Raw genomic sequence first — 20,165 nt, forward strand, 5'->3', positions numbered from 1 at the left:
ATCTTGTTTCAACTACAGTGTGTCATATTAACAATGTATACTCAGCGCCGCGCTATCGCATTAAACGTACATTTACATCAACTACCGCACAGAGCTTTATCAGTAATCTTCCAGAGTTATCAACTTTGATTGGATCACCGTCTGACCCTACAGAACTAGACCAGGCGACTGAATATCTCGAGTCGTCATTACGTTATACCTTAGATAATGTAGCTCCAGTTAAAAGAAAAGTCATTAGAGATAAGAAACTTGCTCCCTGGTATAAGGATGACACGCGCGCCTTAAAACAGACTGCCCAAAAGTTAGAACGTAAATGGCGCCAAACTAAATTGTTAGTATTTCAGATAGCATGGAAGGAGAGCATCCTGAACTATAAAAAAGCTCTTAGTGCAGCTAGATCAACGTATCTCTCCACTCTTATAGAAAACAACAAAAGTAATCCTAGATTTTAATTTGATACGGTAGCCAAATTGCACAACACAGCAACGTTGTGCAGTAGTGAGGACTTCATGAACTTTTTCAATAACAAAATTGTAAATATAAGGCATAAAATTCAAACTTTGAAACCAGACAATTTAGTTGAGGCAGGTGACGAGCTAACCTCAGCAGATCAGTACCTAGATTACTTTACTCCCCTTGAAGAGAATGAACTAATTTCACTCATCTCTTCTGCAAAATCTTCAACCTGTACATTAGACCCTATACCAGGGGTGGGCAATTAATTTTTATCAGGGGCCGCATGAGAAGCCTGAATTGTGTCAGAGGGCCACCAACTTTCTTTCATTGTAAAATACTTAAATTAAATATTTTGAATACCTGGTACTGATAATCAGAAGAATAAAGCACTCTGTAAATATGTATATTAGGTTATGTGAAACTGTGGTCTATTGGTTAAATAAGAAAAACAATTATTGAACCAGTGCAATTTATTTTTTAACTTGTTAATCTCCACAAACAATAACTTGTAATGCTTTCCACCTCATGTTACCTCTTCAGTGAGAATAATCCAGTCTGTTCTGGGCTTGAACAAGGGCATTGAAATCTGGCGGAATGTCTGAAGTGGCTATGCGAAGGACAGCTGAGAGGTGGTCATTAGTCATAGAGGATCTGTGTTTGGATTTGTTGAACTTCATAACTGAGAATGTCTGTTCAAATTGATAGGTAGATCCAAAGAGGACTAGGATCCTCTGAGCATGCCTCCTCAGGTGTGGAAAGTTCTCCTCTTTGAGGGCGGAGTAAAAGTCCAGCAGTGAGACTGACTTGAAGTGATCTGCCAGATGTGTGTCAGACTGCAGATCAATGAGTTCCATCTGAACTTCACTTGGTGCATCATCCACACTGCAGTTGAAGGGAGAAGAAACCATGTGCATTTCACTCTCAAGAGTTTTGAAATCTTGAAATCGCCTTGAAAACTCTGCATGCAATGCTTCTAACATGGTTGAGTACTTTTGGAGGTGATCACCTGATCTTTTGGCTTCCTTAAGTGTTGGCAAGTGGGTCAGAATGTTGTCCTTCACTTGGCTTGAGAGAAGCTGCAGTTTTCTCATGAAAGCCTTCACTGCACTGTACATCTCATGCACAAAAAGGCCCTTGCTCTGCATTTTGACATTTAGTTCGTTCATTAGTGCAGTCACATCCACAGCGAATCCGAGGTCTGCCAACCAGTTGTTATCTGAAAATTCTGGGATGTCATGACCTTTCTGAATGCAGAACTCCTGAATCTGGTCTCTCAGGTCCCAGACACTTTTCAGAACCTTGCCAAGGCTGAGCCACCTAACAGTGCAGTGATAGCTTATGTCACCATGTTCAGCCTCAGTTTCCTCCAACAAAGCAACAAACTGTCTGTGATTTAAAGCTCTTGCTCTGATGAAATTAACTATTTTAGTGACAGCATCAACGACATGTTTCATTTTTAACACTGTCTTACACAACACTTCCTGATGTATGATACAATGCAAAAATGTCAATTTCTGATCAGGGTTAATTTCTGTCACTTTATCCTGCATTCTCTTTAAAAGTCCAACATTTTTCCCTGTCAGATTTGGACAACCATCTGTTGTCACACCTGCAAGCTTGTCCCATTTCAGTCCTAAAATGTCCATACATGCATTTACCTCTCTGAACAAGTCATTACCGGTGGTTGTCCCTTTAATTGACTGCATGGCTGCGACGTGCATACGTAGCGACGTAACGCTTTTCAAAATAAAATTTCAAAATAAAATTTCAAAATAAAAGTTAAAAAAAAGTTTAATTTATGGTGTTTATGATTGGCCTCACGCGGGCCGGACAGGGACGTACAAAGGGCCGGATGTGGCCCGCGGGCCTTAATTTGCCCAGGTCTGCCCTATACCGACACACTTTCTAAAACAGATAGTGCCAGAAATAATAGAACCCCTGCTGACAATCATAAATTCTTCACTCAGCTGTGGGTATGTCCCAAAGTGTTTTAAATTAGCAGTTATTAAACCGCTAATCAAGAAACATGATCTCGACCCCTGTCAGCTGTCCAATTACAGGCCGATATCAAACCTCCCCTTTATCTCAAAGATTCTCGAAAAGACAGTAGCTGGGCAGCTATCCTCGTATCTTCATAGAAATAACATACACGAACTCTATCAGTCAGGATTTAGGCCTCATCACAGCACAGAGACGGCACTTGTTAAAGTAGTAAATGACCTCCTATTGGCCTCTGATCAGGGTAACGTCACTATGCTTGTGTTACTCTACCTCAGTGCAGCTTTTTTAGTTCAATTCAATTTTATTTGTATAGCGCTTTTTACAACCGACATTATCACAAAGCAGCTTTACACAAGCAAAGAAACTATGAAGTTTTAATGAACAGTGAATGTGTATGAATCATAATAATCAGATTGTCCCTGATGAGCAAGCCAAGGGCGACGGTGGCAAGGAAAAACTCCCTGAGAAGGCAACAGGAAGAAACCTTGAAAGGAACCAGACTCAACAGGGAACTCATCCTCACATGCTGTGTTAGGCAGCAGGCAGTCCAGTATAACAGTTAATGTCTACAAGTTAATGTGGAGTCCAGTTAGTTATTGCAGGCTCTGGTAGACTTGTTCCAGTCCTGGACTATCAAGCGTTCAGTCGAGACCTCCGAGAAACAGCTTCTGACGTCCGCCGAAACCAGGACCGACTTCGTGGTGGCGTGTAGCCAACTCCAGTCACCACACGCATTCCAATCGAGGCCATACAGGGGATCCTAGCGACAAGCTCTCCGACCAGAAGGTGGGCATGAGTCAGACAGGTCCAGAGGGCAAAAGGTGGAACGACGTATAGCTCGACAGAGAGACAGGAAGAGGAGAGACTGGATGCTTATCAACTTCCTTCTGCTTAATCCTGATAAGACAGAAGTACTTGTCATAGGATCACATAGAGCTAGAAGCAAGATTTTAGATCACACCGTAACTCTAGATGGCCTTTCTGTTACATCTAGTGCAACAGTAAAAGACCTTAGTGTGATTCTAGACTCCAGTCTTTCATTAGAAGCTCATGTAGATAATATCACCAGGACAGCTTTCTTTCACCTCAGAAATATTTTGTCACTAAATGATGCAGAAAAATTAGTCCATGCTTTCATCACCTCTAGGTTGGACTACTGTAATGCCTTACTGTCTGGTTGTTCAACCAGGCGCATAAACAAGCTTCAGTTAGTTCAATTCAATTCAATTCAATTCAATTCAATTCAATTCAATTCAATTCAATTCAATTCAATTTTATTTGTATAGCGCCAATTTACAACAGAAGTTATCTCAAGGCACTTTACAGTGTAAGGTTTAAGACCTTACAGAAAATATTTATACAAAAAATTATAGAGAAAACCCAACAATCCCATTTGAGCAAGCTTTAGGCAACAGTGGAGAGGAAAAACTCCCTTTAGAGGAAGAAACCTCCAGCAGAACCAGGCTCATAGTGGGCGGCCATCTGCCTTGACCGGTTGGGGTGAGTGGAAAGAGAAGAGAGAAAAGAACAGCAGGCAATAAAGACAACAACAAGCATCAAGAACATTGGGCAGATGAACTGGATTCTGGAGATGTACAGCTCCAGGCCGAGGATACCTGCAGAAAAGTACAGAGAGAGGGAGACAGAGAGGAGGAAACACAACTAAAAGAGAGAGAAGACACAAAGTTAATGACATGCAATGGTGGCATTTGCATTGATACAGGAGAAAGGAGAGAGGAGAGGAGCTCAGTTTATCAGTAGAGGTCCCCCAGCAGAATAACCTATATCAGCATAACTAAGAGATGGTTCAGAGTCACCTGATCCATCTCTAACTATAAGGTTTATAAAAAAGGAAAGTTTTAAGTCTAGTCTTAAATGTAGAGACGGTGTCTGCCTCCCGAACCTGAACTGGGAGCTGGTTCCACAGGAGAGGGGCTTGGTAGCTAAAGGCTCTGCCTCCCATTCTACATTTGGAAACTCTAGGAACCACAAGTAAACCTGCAGTCTGAGAACGGAGAGTTCTGCTTGGAAGATAAGGAACTATGAGGTCTTTAAGATAAGATGGAGCCTGATTATTAAGGGATTTATAAGTTAGGAGAAGAATTTTAAATTCAATTCTGGATTTAACAGGGAGCCAATGGAGAGAAGCTAAAGTTGGAGAAATATGATCTCTCTTGCTAATTCCAGTCAGAACTCTGGCTGCAGCATTTTGGATTAACTGGAGGCTCTTTAATGAGTTATTGGGACATCCTATTAATAATGAATTACAATAGTCCAGTCTGGAAGTAACAAATGCATGGACAAGTTTTTCAGCATCACTTTGGGACAGGATGCTCCTAATTTTAGCAATGTTTCTTAGGTGAAAAAAGGCAGTTCTAGAGATTTATTTGATGTATGAAGTGAAGGAGATATCCTGATCAAAGATAACTCCGAGGTTTCTTACAGTATTACTTGAGGCCAGAACTAAGTCATCAATGGTGAGAATGTGTTTAGACATAGTGTCTCTGAGATTTTTAGGCCCAAACAGTATAACCTCTGTCTTGTCCGGATTTAGGAGAAGGAAATTGGAGGTCATCCAGGCCTTTATGTCTTTTAAGCATTCCTGAAGTTTGACTAATTGATTAGTTTATCCTGGTTTCATAGATAAATATAGCTGGGTATCATCTGCATAACAATGGAAATTTATAGAGTGTTTCCTAATAATATTGCCTAAAGGGGACATATATAAAGTGAAAAGAATCGGTCCAAGCACAGATCCCTGTGGAACTCCATAGCTGACTTTGCTGTGCATGGAAGACTCATCATTAACGTGTACAAACTGAAATCTATCTGATAGATACGATTTAAACCACTCTAGTGCTGTTCCTTTGATTCCAATGACATGTTCCAGTCTGTGTAATAAAATGTTGTGATCTATAGTGTCGAATGCAGCACTAAGATCTAACAAGATGAGTATAGAGAGTAGACCATTGTCTGATGCTAATAGAAGATCATTAGTGACCTTTACCAGTGCTGTTTCTGTACTATGATGTACTCTAAATCCTGACTGGAAATCTTCATACAAGTTATTGCTACGCAGGTGGTCGCACAATTGCTTAGAAACTATCTTTTCAAGGATTTTAGAGATAAAGGGCAGATTGGATATTGGTCTATAATTCGCTAAGACCCCTGAGTCCAGAGTAGGCTTTTTGAGTAGGGGCTTGACTACAGCAACCTTAAAAGCCTGTGGTACGTAGCCTAGTTGTAAAGACAGATTGATCTGATCTAATATGGACGTGCTGATCAAAGGTAAGACATCCTTGAGGAGTCTAGTCGGGATGGAATCTAAGACACATGTTGATGGTTTAGAGGAATTAATTACTGAAATTAATTCAGAATGATCTACAGGGAGGAAGCAGTCTAAGTACGAGCGTGGATCTAGAGTTGTTGTACAATCCATGCTATATGCAGGGATGATCTGATCAATTTTTTCTCTAATAGTTATGATTTTATTTGTAAAGAAATTCATGAAGTCATTGCTGCTGAGAGTTGAGGGAATACTAGGGTCAACCGAGCTATGACTCTTTGTCAGCCTGGCTACAGTGCTGAAAAGAAACCTAGGGTTGTTCTTATTTGCCTCTATTAATGAGGAGTAATATGAAGTTCTAGCTTTATGCAGGGCTTTTTTATATATTATTAAACTATCTTTCCAGGCTAGGCAATATTCATCTAAATTGGTGGAACGCCACCTCCTTTCCAGCTTACGTGATTTCTGCTTTAAGCTACGGATTTGTGAATTGTACCATGGAACTAACTTCCTCTGACTCACTAGTTTCTTTTTCAGAGGAGCAACAGTATCAAGTATTGTTCCAAGTGAAGCACCAGTACTATTAACAAGATAGTCCACTTGTGCTGGAGTAACATTGAAATAACTGCCTTCCTCTGTGTTGGTACATGGCTCTGAAATAAAAGATGGAATCAGTTCCTTAAATTTGTCAACAGCATTTTCACATAAACATCTACTGTAGTGAATCTTATCTGTAGGTTTAGTAAAGTCTGGTACTGTAAATTCAAATGTAATTAAGAAATGGTCAGATAAAAGAGGGTTTTGGGGAAAAACTATTAACTGATCAACTTCCACACCGTATGTCAGAATAAGATCAAGGGTGTGATTAAAACAGTGAGTGGGTTTATTTACATTTTGGGTAAAACCAATGGAATCTAATAGTGAATTAAATGCAGTGTTGAGGCAGTTATCATCAACATCTACATGGATATTAAAGTCACCCACTATAATGACTTTATCTGCACTAAGAACTAAATCAGATAGAAACTCTGAGAATTCAGTTAAAAACTCAGAGTAAGGGACAGGAGGACGGTACACAATAACAAACAGGACGGGTTTCTGATTTTTCCAGTTAGGATCAGAAAGGCTAAGAGTGAGGCTCTCAAATGAATTCAAACTATGTTTAGGTCTGGGGTTGATTAACAAACTTGAGTGGAAGATTGCTGCTACTCCTCCACCCCGACCTGTGCTTCTAGGAACATGATAATTAACATGACTTGAGGGGGTCGGCTCATTCAGAGAGACATATTCATCCTGCTGCAGCCAGGTTTCAGTCAGACAGAATAAGTCTATTTGATCGTCAATTATCAAATCATTTACTAACAGGGATTTAGACGAGAGAGATCTGATATTTAAAAGTCCACATTTGATTGTTTTCTTGTTATTTTGTTCTAAGAGAGGAGTCGTCTTTATTTTTATTAGGTTTTTATGAATTACTCCTCTTGTGTTAGTTTTAGATATAAATAATTTAGGTACTCGGGGAGCAGACACTGTCTCTATAGGGTTATGGTAGTTTTTGGGGGGTGACGGCTGTAAGGAAGCTGCAGAGAGGTGTGTAAGACTGCGTCTCTGCGTCCTGGGCTCCACTCTGACATGTCAGGGTTTAGGTCGTCTAATAAACTCTGCCATATTCCTAGAGAGTTGAGACGCACCATCTAAAGTGGGATGGATGCCGTCTCTTCTAATCAGCCCAGGTTTTCTCCAAAACGTTTTCCAATTGTCTATGTAGCCCATGTTGTTAGCGGGACACCACTTAGACAGCCAGCGGTTGAATGACGTCATGCGGCTAAACATGTCGTCACTGGTCAGATTGGGAAGGGGCCCAGAGAAAACTACGGAGTCCGACATCGTTTTTGCAAAGTTACACACCGATTCAACATTAATTTTATTGACTTCCGATTGGCGTAATCGGGCGTCATTAACTCCTGTGTGAATTATTATCTTACTATATTTACGTTTATCCTTACACAGGAGTTTTAAATAGGATTCGACGTCGCCCGCTCTGGCCCCAGGAATACACTTGACTATGGCCGCTGGAGTCTCTAACTTCACGTTTCTGACTATGGAGCTGCCAATAACCAGAGTGGGTTTCTCAGCAGGTGTGTTGCTGAGTGGGGAAAACCGGTTGGAAACGTGAACCTGGTCGTGGTGAACCTTGGGCGAGTGTCTAGGGTTATGCTTCCTACGAACCGTCACCCAGCCGGCCTGACTTCCCGGCTGCTCGGGAACTGCCGGGGGACAGCTAACAGGAGCTATGCTAGCTGGCTCCACACCGACTACCGGGACCTGGCTAGCTGGCTTGTTTTCCACGGTGCGGAGCCGAGTCTCCAAATCAGTCAGCCTCGCCTCCAAAGCTGCAAATAAACTACATTTATTACAAATTCCCTTCTCACTAAAGGAGGCAGAGGAAAAACTAAACATATGACAAACCGAGCAAGAGAGAGCAGGAGGAGAAGAGGGAGAAGAAGAAGAGGGAGAAGCAGCCATGGCTAACAGAGTTAAGCTAGCAGACCTCACAACACAAGAAAACAAGAGTAATAAGTATTATGAATGGTCCTTAAGCAACACAGGTGTATGTTATAACTCTTACGCCAGTAGTGCTTTTCGCAAACACTATAATTTAGCTTAAAGTTTGTTAAATTTAGCAAATGCAGCAGCGAGAGTCCTCACTAGAACCAGAAGATACGAGCACATCACCCCTATCTTATCTACACTTCATTGGCTCCCTGTGAAATTTTAAAGCATTAAATGGTCTTGTCCGCAGTATCTGAGTGAACTGCTTGTGCCTTATGATCCACCACGCCTACTTCGATCAAAGGATGCTGGCTGCCTGTCAGTACCTCGTCTCATAAAAACTACAGCTGGGGGCAGAGCTTTTTCTTACAAAGCCCCAAAGTTATGGAATAGCCTTCCAAATAGCGTTCGGGACGTAGACACAGTCTGAGTATTTCAGTCTAGGCTAAAAACCTATTTATTTAGTCAAGCATTTTGTAAGTAGATTTGCCTTAGGGAAGGACTCGTGAACGTAGAGCATTATGGTGAACTGGTATGTTTAGATGCTGTCTTCCCCACTCTCATTGATCACTCAGGTTTGTTGATGGTGAAGTGTTCGGTTGCTCTACATCCCAGGGAGCCCTCATGTCTGTGTTTCCTTCTGGCCCACCCTTTTAGTTAGGCTGTCATAATTAGTCCTGCCGGACTCCCTGCTGGACACTACACTAAATATACATTCACCTCATACACTATCTGACTGTGATCACATCTAACTGTTATCTCTCCTCTTCTTTCTCTTTCTCTCTCTTTCCCTCTTCCTGTCTCTCTGTCGATCTACGTGTAACATAGTTAAAGTGTATGCTGGTTAAATCCAGCTAAAAGGAGCAATTCGCCACCTGCTGGTAAAATGTTGCACATACATTCGGTAGTAAAACCAAGGGATTATGGGTAATCTTCAGAAGCGCGGAGGATTTCCCGAGAGGTAACGTGCTTGTGAATGTGCTCCCTGGGCAAAGTGTGTAAACTTTATTAAAAGTATATAAAAGTTGTACCAGCACTATGAGGCTGATAGTAGCGATTTGTTGATTGTTTTTTGCCGTGATTTTGTTGACTTGTGAACCATTTTGTGTGTGTATTAGCTTGAAATGTCGAAGCCTTAAGCTAACTAGCTAACTCTAATGGTGCTATCTCTCCAGACGGAGCGCACGAGCAGATTACCCACAGCACATGATCCATTTTGTCTTTGTAATCCCTTGTGAAACTACAGGTATGTCATTGTTGTTTGATAATGTTTATATTGTAAAAATGTGGTTAAGATTATATTTGTTATCTGGCTCAGTTACATGTTTTAAGTGGAGCTGTAATTTGTTGTCAAGTGTTTCATATTGTAATGAAAATATAAGAAGGTAACAGTCCAGTGTAAGCTACACTGTTGGTATGTTTTATTTTGTATTAATTAATTTTTACTGTTGTAAGGTTAGAATAATTTGTTTATTTATTTTTATCCTTTTCGTAAACACATAGTCCACTATATGATCACATTGCAGACTGTATTGAACTATGAATGGGTAATCTTGAGAAGCGCGGAGGATTTCCCGAGAGACGGAGCGCACGAGCAGATTACCCACAGCACATGATCCATTTTGTCTTTGTAATCCCTTGTGAAACTACAGTTGCCGAATAAACCTGCTGTTACCAACATCCAGAGCAGCTCCGAGTGGTCATTCGAAGACATGATACCACAGGTCACATTGGTGCCGTGACTCGTCCATGACTACGCCGGACCGGGAACATGTCTTCTCAACTGCACGACCGACAGGAGCTGCACTCTTTGGCTTAGTATAAGTGAATTCCAGGTTTATCCGAGCTATAAAGGTGAACTGTGTGCCTTTTCTGGGACTGATATTATACTTCTGTGAACTGTGTAGCTAAGCATGAGTTTTAGTAGGTTCGATAGCTCTGAAATGACTCCTCTGACTATAGGTAGAGGTAGAGGTATAGGTAGAGGTTTAAGTACGCCTATTCCATTCACATTGGGTGATCATGAAGGGAACTTCGCTGCAGTTCATGCTAATTCTGTGCAACTTCCTGTAGACAACAGTGATAGTGTGTCACCAAACAGAGAGCCTAACAGTAAGTTGCACCAGCCACAATGCTCCAGCACGGCGGGCCCAGACCCTCTCTGCAACAATGCGACACTATCTGACCAGATGAGCACCATTGTGCAGCGCATAGGCCAACAACTTGCAGATAGTATAATGACACACCTCAGCACATCAGCTTACACAGCCAGTGTGAATGCCAGCCCAAATGATTCACTCAATGACAAACAGCCCAACAATGGTTCCAAGTTAGACCTCACCCAAGTTCAGCTAATTCCTCAAAGAGAAATCAAAGACCCACCTGTATTCCGTGGTGAGAGGTCTGACACGCTATCTGTTGATGAGTGGGTGGAGTCAATGGAAACGTACATCAGGAAAAGTGGCATTCAAAAGACAGATCAAGCAGAGGAAATACTCATCCACCTGAGAGGCAGGGCAAAGGATGTTGTGAAATTTGGAATAAGGAATGGAGAAACTGATGTTAGGCATAGCCCTGAGGCCATTTACGGACTCCTGCGCAGGCATTTTGGCTTCACCAAGTGTTCATCAGTGCCCCTGGCTGACTTTTACTGCACCTTACCTAAAGAACGAGAAGATCCATATGAATATTGGCTGAGGCTGAATAAGGCTGCTGATGTTGCCAGTGGTTGTCTGAAAGAACAGGGCAAAACGTTTGACAATCCCGGTGTTGAGGTTACACACATGTTTATCAGACACTGTCCTGATAAAGATTTAGCTCTTACCTTCAGGTCAAAGACACTTGATAAATGGTCTGCTCGTGAAGTTCAGGAAGTGCTAGATGAGTACCATTTAGACAAAGGGCTTAGGTCCACAGCTGAAGGTGGTTGTAGAGTGAACATGAACAGAGTTGAAGTTAGCTCTAAGCCAGTTCTGGATAACAATGTTGAACATAAACACACATTAGGACAGGACAATTCTACGCTGGAGAGGCTGATAGGAATGCTGGAAAAAGTGTTGCTGCAGGGTTCAGACTACACTCAGCCCAACAGAAGACAGGGTAGCCGTAACAGGTTTCAAAAGATTGAGGGCCTGGATGTTACTCCGTGTTCGGTGTGTGGTGATGCTACTCACTCTGGCCTCACACACTGCAGGGAGCATAAGCTGTGCTTCCTGTGTCATCAGCCTGGCCATGCTAGACAACATTGCCATGCGGCCCGACAGCCCCCGCTTCATGGTAATCAGGAAAACTGAAGGATCTGCGTGCAGGGGAGGACAGCGCAGATCGAGTGAATGACCCTCCCTCTTTGGATTTAACAGATATTGACGATTTAGAGACGTTGTGCAGCACCCACAATAGACTAGTGCAATCGAATAAAAATGTGATTGTGCAAGGTCTGCAAAGACTTTCTAACACTGATAGTCTGTTTTACACTGATGTCACAGTTGATGATGGACATGTTCTTAAGGCTCTAGTTGATAGCGGGTCTATGGCATGTACTGTAAGTGAGGAGGCAGATGCTGTTCTTTTTAAGACTGTTCCTGGCATTGTGAAGAAGTCAGCTGAGAACTTTGTCATTGTAGGTTGTGGTGGTCACCCTGTCACACCATCTTCCATGTATGACCTCACAGTGTCGGTTTATGGTTACAAAGTTGTCATCCCTGTCCTAGTTGTGCCAGGCCAGGGTGATCAGATGATTCTTGGTAGTAATGCCATTAAGTGGCTCATCTCACAGATGCGAGAGACCATCCAGGACGAGGACACTCCATCCTCTGTGACTGGTGAGTCGAATGAAAAAATGCCACGTCTGATGTCTCTGCTCTCAAGCTCTACAGGATGGAACGCCAGCACTGCATCACAAAAGCTAGGCACGGCTAAGCTCAAAAGAAGTGTGACCTTGCAGCCCAAGTCTGAACATTTAGTGTGGGCCAAATTACCTCCACCTGACCCCTATTCAATACACGGTGCTGTTGTCATTGAACCGACCCAATCTAAGTCCAGACCTGCACAAATTATGGTAGGAAGGACTGTCACCCTATTATCAGGTGATGGCTGGGTCCCTGTTAAGATTCTGAACCCCACTGAAAAGACACTCACCATAAAACGAAATGCAAAAGTTGCTGACGTGTCTGCATGCCTTTCGGTGCATGACTTTCCAGAGCCTGAGCAGGTCCAATTAAATGCACAATACACAAACAATTCAGTGCCAGGCCTAAAGAGTGAGGAGGAGATCTCATGTGCCTTGAATGAAATGGGTCTGCAGGATTTGGATATTTCATCTTGTGAGGTTTCTTTGGAGTGGAAAAATAAGTTGATGCTGCTTATTCAAAAGTATGAGTCAATCTTTTCAAAGCACAAAATGGACTGTGGTGAGGCCAAGGATTTTGTGCACAGAATCCGCCTGATGGATGACAAGCCATTCAGATTCCCATACAGGCGTGTCCCTCCTTGCCACTATGAAAAACTCAGATCTGCATTGAATGATATGGAGGAATTGGGGATTATTTGTAAATCCCAGAGTGAATGTTCCTCACCCCTTGTTCTGGTTGTCAAACCTAATGGTGACCTTCGCATCTGTAATGACTTCAGGTGGCTGAATGCAAGGACAGTGAAGGATGCTCATCCTTTACCACATCAAGCTGATGCTCTCGCTGCTCTTGGTGGAAACGCATTCTTCTCTACCATGGACCTCACGTCAGGGTTCTACAATGTGCCTCTACATGAAGACGACAAAAAATACACAGCATTTTCTTCCCCATTTGGTCTTCATGAGTATAACAGAATGCCACAAGGCTTGACGAACAGCCCTGCAACTTTTATGCGTATGATGATGTCCATTTTCGGTGATGAGAACTTCACAAGCCTGCTCTGCTACCTGGATGACCTCATGGTTTTTGCCCCGTCTGAAAGTATTGCACTCCAGCGTCTGCAGATGGTCTTCTCTCGCCTCGCTGCCAATAACCTGAAGCTCTCACCTAAAAAGTGCCACTTCCTTCGCAGGTCTGTCAAGTTTTTGGGTCACATCGTATGTGAGGAAGGTGTTAAAACAGATCCCAGCAAGGTGCAGGCTATAAATGATGTACAGGAGAGTGATTTGATGGAGTCTGATGGGAAAACTCCATGTGCTAGGAAAATAAGATCTTTTCTGGGCATGGTCCTCTACTACCATCACTTTCTGGAGAGGTGCTCTGCTAAGGCTAGGCCGCTGTTTAATCTTGTGTCTGAGCCTGCTACATCACACAAGAAGGGCAAAGGCCGCAAGCCAAGGATGAAAAAGAGTCATGTGAAGCTCTCCCCAAGTGACTGGACTGATGAGTGTGCAGCTGCATTCGCCACACTGAAATATGACTTAGTGCACGGTGTCACGTTGGCTCACCCAGATTTCAATGCACCATTCATTCTGGCGATCGATGCTTCCTTTGATGGTTTGGGCGCTGTGCTTTCACAGCTGCCTCCTGATGGGAAAATGGCCAGACCTGTAGCTTTTGCCAGTAAGACGCTCTCTCATTCACAGCTGAACTATCCTGCTCACCGTCTGGAGTTCCTAGCGCTGAAATGGGCAGTGTGTGATAAGTTTAGCCACTGGCTAAAAGGGGGACATTTCACAGTCTGGACTGACAATAACCCCTTAACATATATCTTGACGAAGCCCAGGTTGGATGCATGTGAGCAGAGATGGGTTTCAAAGCTTGCTGCTTACAGTTTTGACCTGAACTATGTTCCTGGTACAAAGAATGTGGTAGCTGATGCGTTGAGCAGGGAGCCATTTGTACAGTCATGTGTGGGCCACCGGCTGGTCACTGAGCCATATACCACACTGTTAAATGAGATGAGTGGAATGGCAGATAGGACAGTACAGGATGCTTTTAGGTGCACTACTAACTGCCAGTTAATTGTTGACCAGTCAGAGTCAGATTCCGCTCACTCTTTGCCTTCTCAGGGTTCCCTCACACCTCATGAAGTCCAGGCAGTGTTCGATGCTCATAGCTCTGGTGGCGTGAGCCAAGCACGGGGTGTTGTGCCTTCTTCCCCTCTGGTTACTGATTTTGGCCATCCACCCGCTCGTCCAAAGAGTGAACTGGCTAATCTTCAAGAACAAGACGTTGTTCTAAGCAGAGTGCTCTACTATGTCCAGCGCCACAGTAGACCAACAAGACGTGAGCGTGCCAGGGAGCCCCGTGGGGTATTGACACTGTTAAGACATTGGCCCAAACTCGTTGTCAGGGACGGCATGTTGTACAAAGTTAAGAAGGATAAGCAGATGAACATGACGATCAACCAGTTTCTTGTCCCAGATTGTCTCAAGAAACAAGTTCTCCAAGGCCTTCATGACTCAGCTGGTCACCAAGGGCAAGCTCGTACACTCTCTCTGGCCAGACAAAGATTCTTTTGGGTTGGAATGGAGAAGGACATCATCAACCATGTGAAACACTGTTTCCGCTGTTTGGCTGGAAAGACTCCGGACCCCAATGATCGTGCTCCTCTTGAAAGCATCCGCACTTCTGAACCTATGGAACTTGTCTGTATAGATTTCTGGACTGCTGAACAAACTGAGAAAAGATGTGTTGATGTTTTGGTCGTTACAGACCATTTCTCTAAACTGGCACATGCATTTCCTTGCAAGAATCAGTCGGCAAAACAGGTTGCTCTTCGCCTCTGGAATGACTTCTTTTCCATCTATGGATTCCCCAAACGTATCCATTCAGATCAAGGAGCCAACTTTGAAAGCCAGCTTATTAAAGAGCTGTTGGAGATGGCTGGTGTGAAGAAGTCACATACCACTCCTTACCACCCAATGGGAAACGGAGTTGTTGAGCGATACAACAGGACTCTTGGAAGCATGATACGAGCCCTGCCTCCCCGGTCCAAAGCCAAATGGCCACAGATGCTTCAAATGTTGACCTTTTGTTACAACTGTACTGAGCATGAGACAACTGGTTTTGCCCCCTTCTTCCTCATGTTTGGGAGGATTCCACGTCTGCCTGTGGATGTTGTGTTCCAACATGCTCTCCCAAACACGGTTGTTGTTGACCATCATGAGTTTGTCACTCGTTTGAGACAAGATTTGTCTGAGGCTGCTCGCATTGCTCGTCAGAACAGTGCGGCTGAACAGGCACGTCAAGCTACAAACTACAATCGCAAGGTGAAGGGCTCACCACTGGTTGTGGGTGACAGAGTGCTGCTCGCGAACCGAGGTGAGAGAGGAAAGAGGAAGATTGCTGATAAATGGAAATCCACAGTTTATGAGGTGGTTTCTGTTAAGCCTGGGATAAATGTGTACAGCATCAGCGATCCTGTGACAGGGAGACAGAAAGTTGTTCACAGAAATCTTCTCCTTCCTGTGAGCTTTCTCTCTGCTGACAGTGTTGACAACCTGGACTCTCCTTCAGTGCCTGTGAGTGAGCGGCAGGAAGTGGTGATGGCTGATGATATGGACAGTAGGACTAAGACTCTTAACTGGCTTTCGCAACTGGATGATGATGTTGACTCATATGTCGTGAGTGAAGCCATCAGTCAAGCTGACTGCTCAAATCATGAAGCTGGGGATCTGGAGTTTGAGTCAGTTGTTGTCCCGCAGCCTGAGCTTGTGGTGTCGGATTCCCCTGACTCCCAGAAACAAGCCTTCCAGGCTCCTTCCCCCGAGCCCCAAAGTGGCTGTGACTCATATGTACCTCCACAACCCCTGCCGGATGGTGCTTTGCCCCCTGAAAGTGCATGTGGTAGTCATTTGGGTTCACCTGTTGAGGAACATTCAGGGCACACTGTTTTCACACAGCCAGCCCCACTTTGCACTAGGTTTGGAAGACCTGTGAAGCCTCCTGTACGGTTGATTTGTGAGATGAATAAGCAGGATGTGGATGATTCAATGTCTACAGTTGATTCCTTGTTCTCTTTTGTGAGGAATATGTTTTCTGCGTAATATGTGTGTGATGGATTTGCTCATGCGCATTTTGCTTGAGTTTACTTTATACAGTTATTCTATTATGGAGCGATGGTTGCAATATGAGGGGTGTATACGGCATCTTTTACGTCTGTGTTAGTATAGGGTTTGGCCAACGTTTTATTGACATATCTCTGAGTGAGAAGTTTCTAACTGACGAGTACTAGTACTGCTCCTATTGACACACGTTGGCGAGTTAACACTTATCGTATCTTGCCTGTTTTAGTTGTAATTTTTTTCTTGATGCACTGTACCAAAGTTTAGCTGGATTTAGGGGGGTGTATGTAACATAGTTAAAGTGTATGCTGGTTAAATCCAGCTAAAAGGAGCAATTCGCCACCTGCTGGTAAAATGTTGCACATACATTCGGTAGTAAAACCAAGGGATTATGGGTAATCTTCAGAAGCGCGGAGGATTTCCCGAGAGGTAACGTGCTTGTGAATGTGCTCCCTGGGCAAAGTGTGTAAACTTTATTAAAAGTATATAAAAGTTGTACCAGCACTATGAGGCTGATAGTAGCGATTTGTTGATTGTTTTTTGCCGTGATTTTGTTGACTTGTGAACCATTTTGTGTGTGTATTAGCTTGAAATGTCGAAGCCTTAAGCTAACTAGCTAACTCTAATGGTGCTATCTCTCCAGACGGAGCGCACGAGCAGATTACCCACAGCACATGATCCATTTTGTCTTTGTAATCCCTTGTGAAACTACAGGTATGTCATTGTTGTTTGATAATGTTTATATTGTAAAAATGTGGTTAAGATTATATTTGTTATCTGGCTCAGTTACATGTTTTAAGTGGAGCTGTAATTTGTTGTCAAGTGTTTCATATTGTAATGAAAATATAAGAAGGTAACAGTCCAGTGTAAGCTACACTGTTGGTATGTTTTATTTTGTATTAATTAATTTTTACTGTTGTAAGGTTAGAATAATTTGTTTATTTATTTTTATCCTTTTCGTAAACACATAGTCCACTATATGATCACATTGCAGACTGTATTGAACTATGAATGGGTAATCTTGAGAAGCGCGGAGGATTTCCCGAGAGACGGAGCGCACGAGCAGATTACCCACAGCACATGATCCATTTTGTCTTTGTAATCCCTTGTGAAACTACAGTTGCCGAATAAACCTGCTGTTACCAACATCCAGAGCAGCTCCGAGTGGTCATTCGAAGACATGATACCACAGGTCACATACGCATGTCGTTCCATCCTCTGGACCTGTCTGACTTGGGCTGGTGCCCGTCTTCTGGCTCTAGATCTCGTCGCTTGGATGCCCCGTGTGGTCTCTCGGGATCCGTGTGGTGACTGGGGTTGGTTCCACTTGACTATGAAGATGGTCCTGGCCTTGGCTGATGTTGAGAGCTGTTTCTTTGAGGTCTTGACTTACAGCAGTCGCTCAATAGTCCAGGACCGGAATTTCCAACAAGTCTACCTGAGCCTCCAATAACTACCTGGACTCAATATCAACTTAAAGACATCAGCTGTTATACTGATTAGCCTGCTGCCTTACAAACATTGGAATGCTCAGTTCCTGCTTTCTGTTATCACCCAAATGAGGATGGGTTCCCTGTTGAGTCCGGTTCCTCTCAAGGTTTCTTCCTGATGCCATCTCAGCAAGTTTTTTTCTTGCTACTGTCGCTCTCAGCTTGCTCTTCATTGCCAGGGACAATCTGAAAGCTGCTTTGCGACAATGACAATTGTTAAAAGCACTATACAAATAAAATTGATTTGAATTGAAGAAGAGAGACCAGTCTGTAGTTCTGCATGAGGTAGGGATCAAGAGAAGGCTTCTTCAACTGTGGAGTAATCTGGGCCTGCTTGAACAAGGTGGGAAAGGTGCCTTGTGAGAGAAGTGTTAATGATCTGTGTAATAGCTGGTATTAGTATTGGTGCAACAGAAAGCTTTCTGGTGTCTGTGGTGTTGCTGAGCTTGTCCTGGTAGTATTCAGTCTTCGCCCTAGTGACACTGTGAGAGAAAGATGCAAGCAAATCCTGATACTCAGCAAGAGTAGGTTGAGCAAGGTCATGGATTTGTGCCACTCAGCACTCCTGAGCACAGTTCGTTGTTCATGGATCTGGTCGGTGAGCCACAAGTTGAAAGATGAAGACGAGCAGGTCTGGAAGATATCGGGCAGAGACTGTCCAGACAGGATGAAAGCGTTGCAGAGCCTGTTCATGGCTGCGTCTGTGTCAGAGGTGGAGAGAACCTGCGATGAGGGCAGCGTTGCAGAAACCAGGGAAGAAAATGGGTCTACGGGTTGAGAGATCTGAGGTTGCGATGGAATGTTTCCAGTGCGGTATAAGAATGTGACGGTCTAGAGATGGATGAAGAAGTGCAAATGCAAAGTGACAGCGATGTCGTCCGCAGTGCAGTTCCGGATCAGAATGAGGTCCAGCTTGTTGCCGGCTTTGTGGGTCGGAGGAGTGGAGACCAGTTTAGGTCAAACAAGATCACAATGACATGGGCTGTCATCGGTGCTGTAATCCTAATGGCATGATATTGTGTGTGATATAAGTCTCTTAGATCCCATCCCGACTAGACTCCTCAAGGATGTCTTACTTTTGATCAGCACATCCATATTAGATCAGATCAATCTATCTTTATAGGCTACGTACCACAGGCTTTTAAGGTTGCTGTAGTCAAGCCCCTACTCAAAAAGCCTACTCTGGACTCAGGGGTCATAGCGAATTATAGACCAATATCCAATCTGCCCTTTATCTCTAAAATCCTTGAAAAGATAGTTTCTAAGCAATTGTATGACCACCTGCGTAGCAATAACTTGTATGAAGATTTCCAGTCAGGATTTAGAGTACATCATAGTACAGAAACAGCACTGGTAATGGTTACTAATGATCTTCTATTGGCATCAGACAATGATCTACTCTCTATACTCGTCATGTTAGATCTTAGTGCTGCATTCGACACTATAGATCACAACATTTTATTACACAGACTGGAACATGTCATTGGAATCAAAGGAACAGCACTAGAGTGGTTTAAATCGTATCTATCAGATAGATTTCAGTTTGTACATGTTAATGATAAATCTTCCATGCACAGCAAAGTTAGCTATGGAGTTCCACAGGGATCTGTGCTTGGACCGATTCTTTTCACTCTATATATGTCCCCTTTAGGCAATATTATTAGGAAACACTATAAATTTCCATTGTTATGCAGATGATACCCAACTTTACTTATCTATGAAACCAGGAGAAACTAATCAATTAGTCAAACTTCAAGCATGCTTAAAAGACATAAAGGCCTGGATGTCCTCCAATTTCCTTCTCCTAAATCCAGATAAGACAGAGGTTATACTGTTTGGGCCTAAAAATCTCAGAGACACTATGTCTAATCACATTCTCACCCTTGATGACTTAGTTCTGGCCTCAAGTAATACTGTAAGAAATCTCGGAGTTATCTTTGATCAGGATATCTCCTTCACTTCATACATCAAAGATATCTCTAGAACTGCCTTTTTTCACCTGAGAAACATTAAAATTAGGAGCATCCTGTCCCAAAGTGATGCTGAAAAACTAGTTAATGCATTTGTTACTTCCAGACTGGACTATTGTAATTCTTTATTAATAGTTTGTCCCAATAACTCATTAAAGAGCCTCCAGTTAATCCAAAATGCTGCAGCAAGAGTTCTGACTGGAATTAGCAAGAGAGATAATATTTCTCCAACGTTAGCTTCTCTCCATTGGCTCCCTGTAAAATCCAGAATTGAATTTAAAATTCTTCTCCTCACTTATAAATCCCTTAATAATCAGGCTCCATCTTATCTTAAAGAACTCATAGTTCCATATCTTCCAAGCAGAACTCTCCGTTCTCAGACTGCAGGTTTACTTGTGGTTCCTAGAGTTTCCAAATGTAGAATGGGAGGC

The 20,165-nt window shown here is 43.1% G+C and overlaps 2 long non-coding RNA genes across 2 annotated transcripts; both read left to right on the forward strand.

Moving 5' to 3' along the window:
- Positions 1-9,119: 9,119 nt before the first annotated feature.
- On the forward strand, positions 9,120-9,976 carry LOC113166076. The gene is made up of 2 exons (XR_003299143.1): positions 9,120-9,257; positions 9,472-9,976. It is a non-coding gene; the product is annotated as an uncharacterized LOC113166076 (long non-coding RNA).
- Positions 9,977-16,229: 6,253 nt separating this feature from the next.
- Positions 16,230-17,422, forward strand: LOC113166179. The gene is made up of 2 exons (XR_003299159.1): positions 16,230-16,703; positions 16,918-17,422. It is a non-coding gene; the product is annotated as an uncharacterized LOC113166179 (long non-coding RNA).
- The last annotated feature ends 2,743 nt before the right edge of the window (positions 17,423-20,165 follow it).

Source organism: Anabas testudineus, chromosome 6 (assembly GCF_900324465.2).
Source record: "Anabas testudineus chromosome 6, fAnaTes1.2, whole genome shotgun sequence".
Classification (NCBI taxonomy): domain Eukaryota; kingdom Metazoa; phylum Chordata; class Actinopteri; order Anabantiformes; family Anabantidae; genus Anabas; species Anabas testudineus.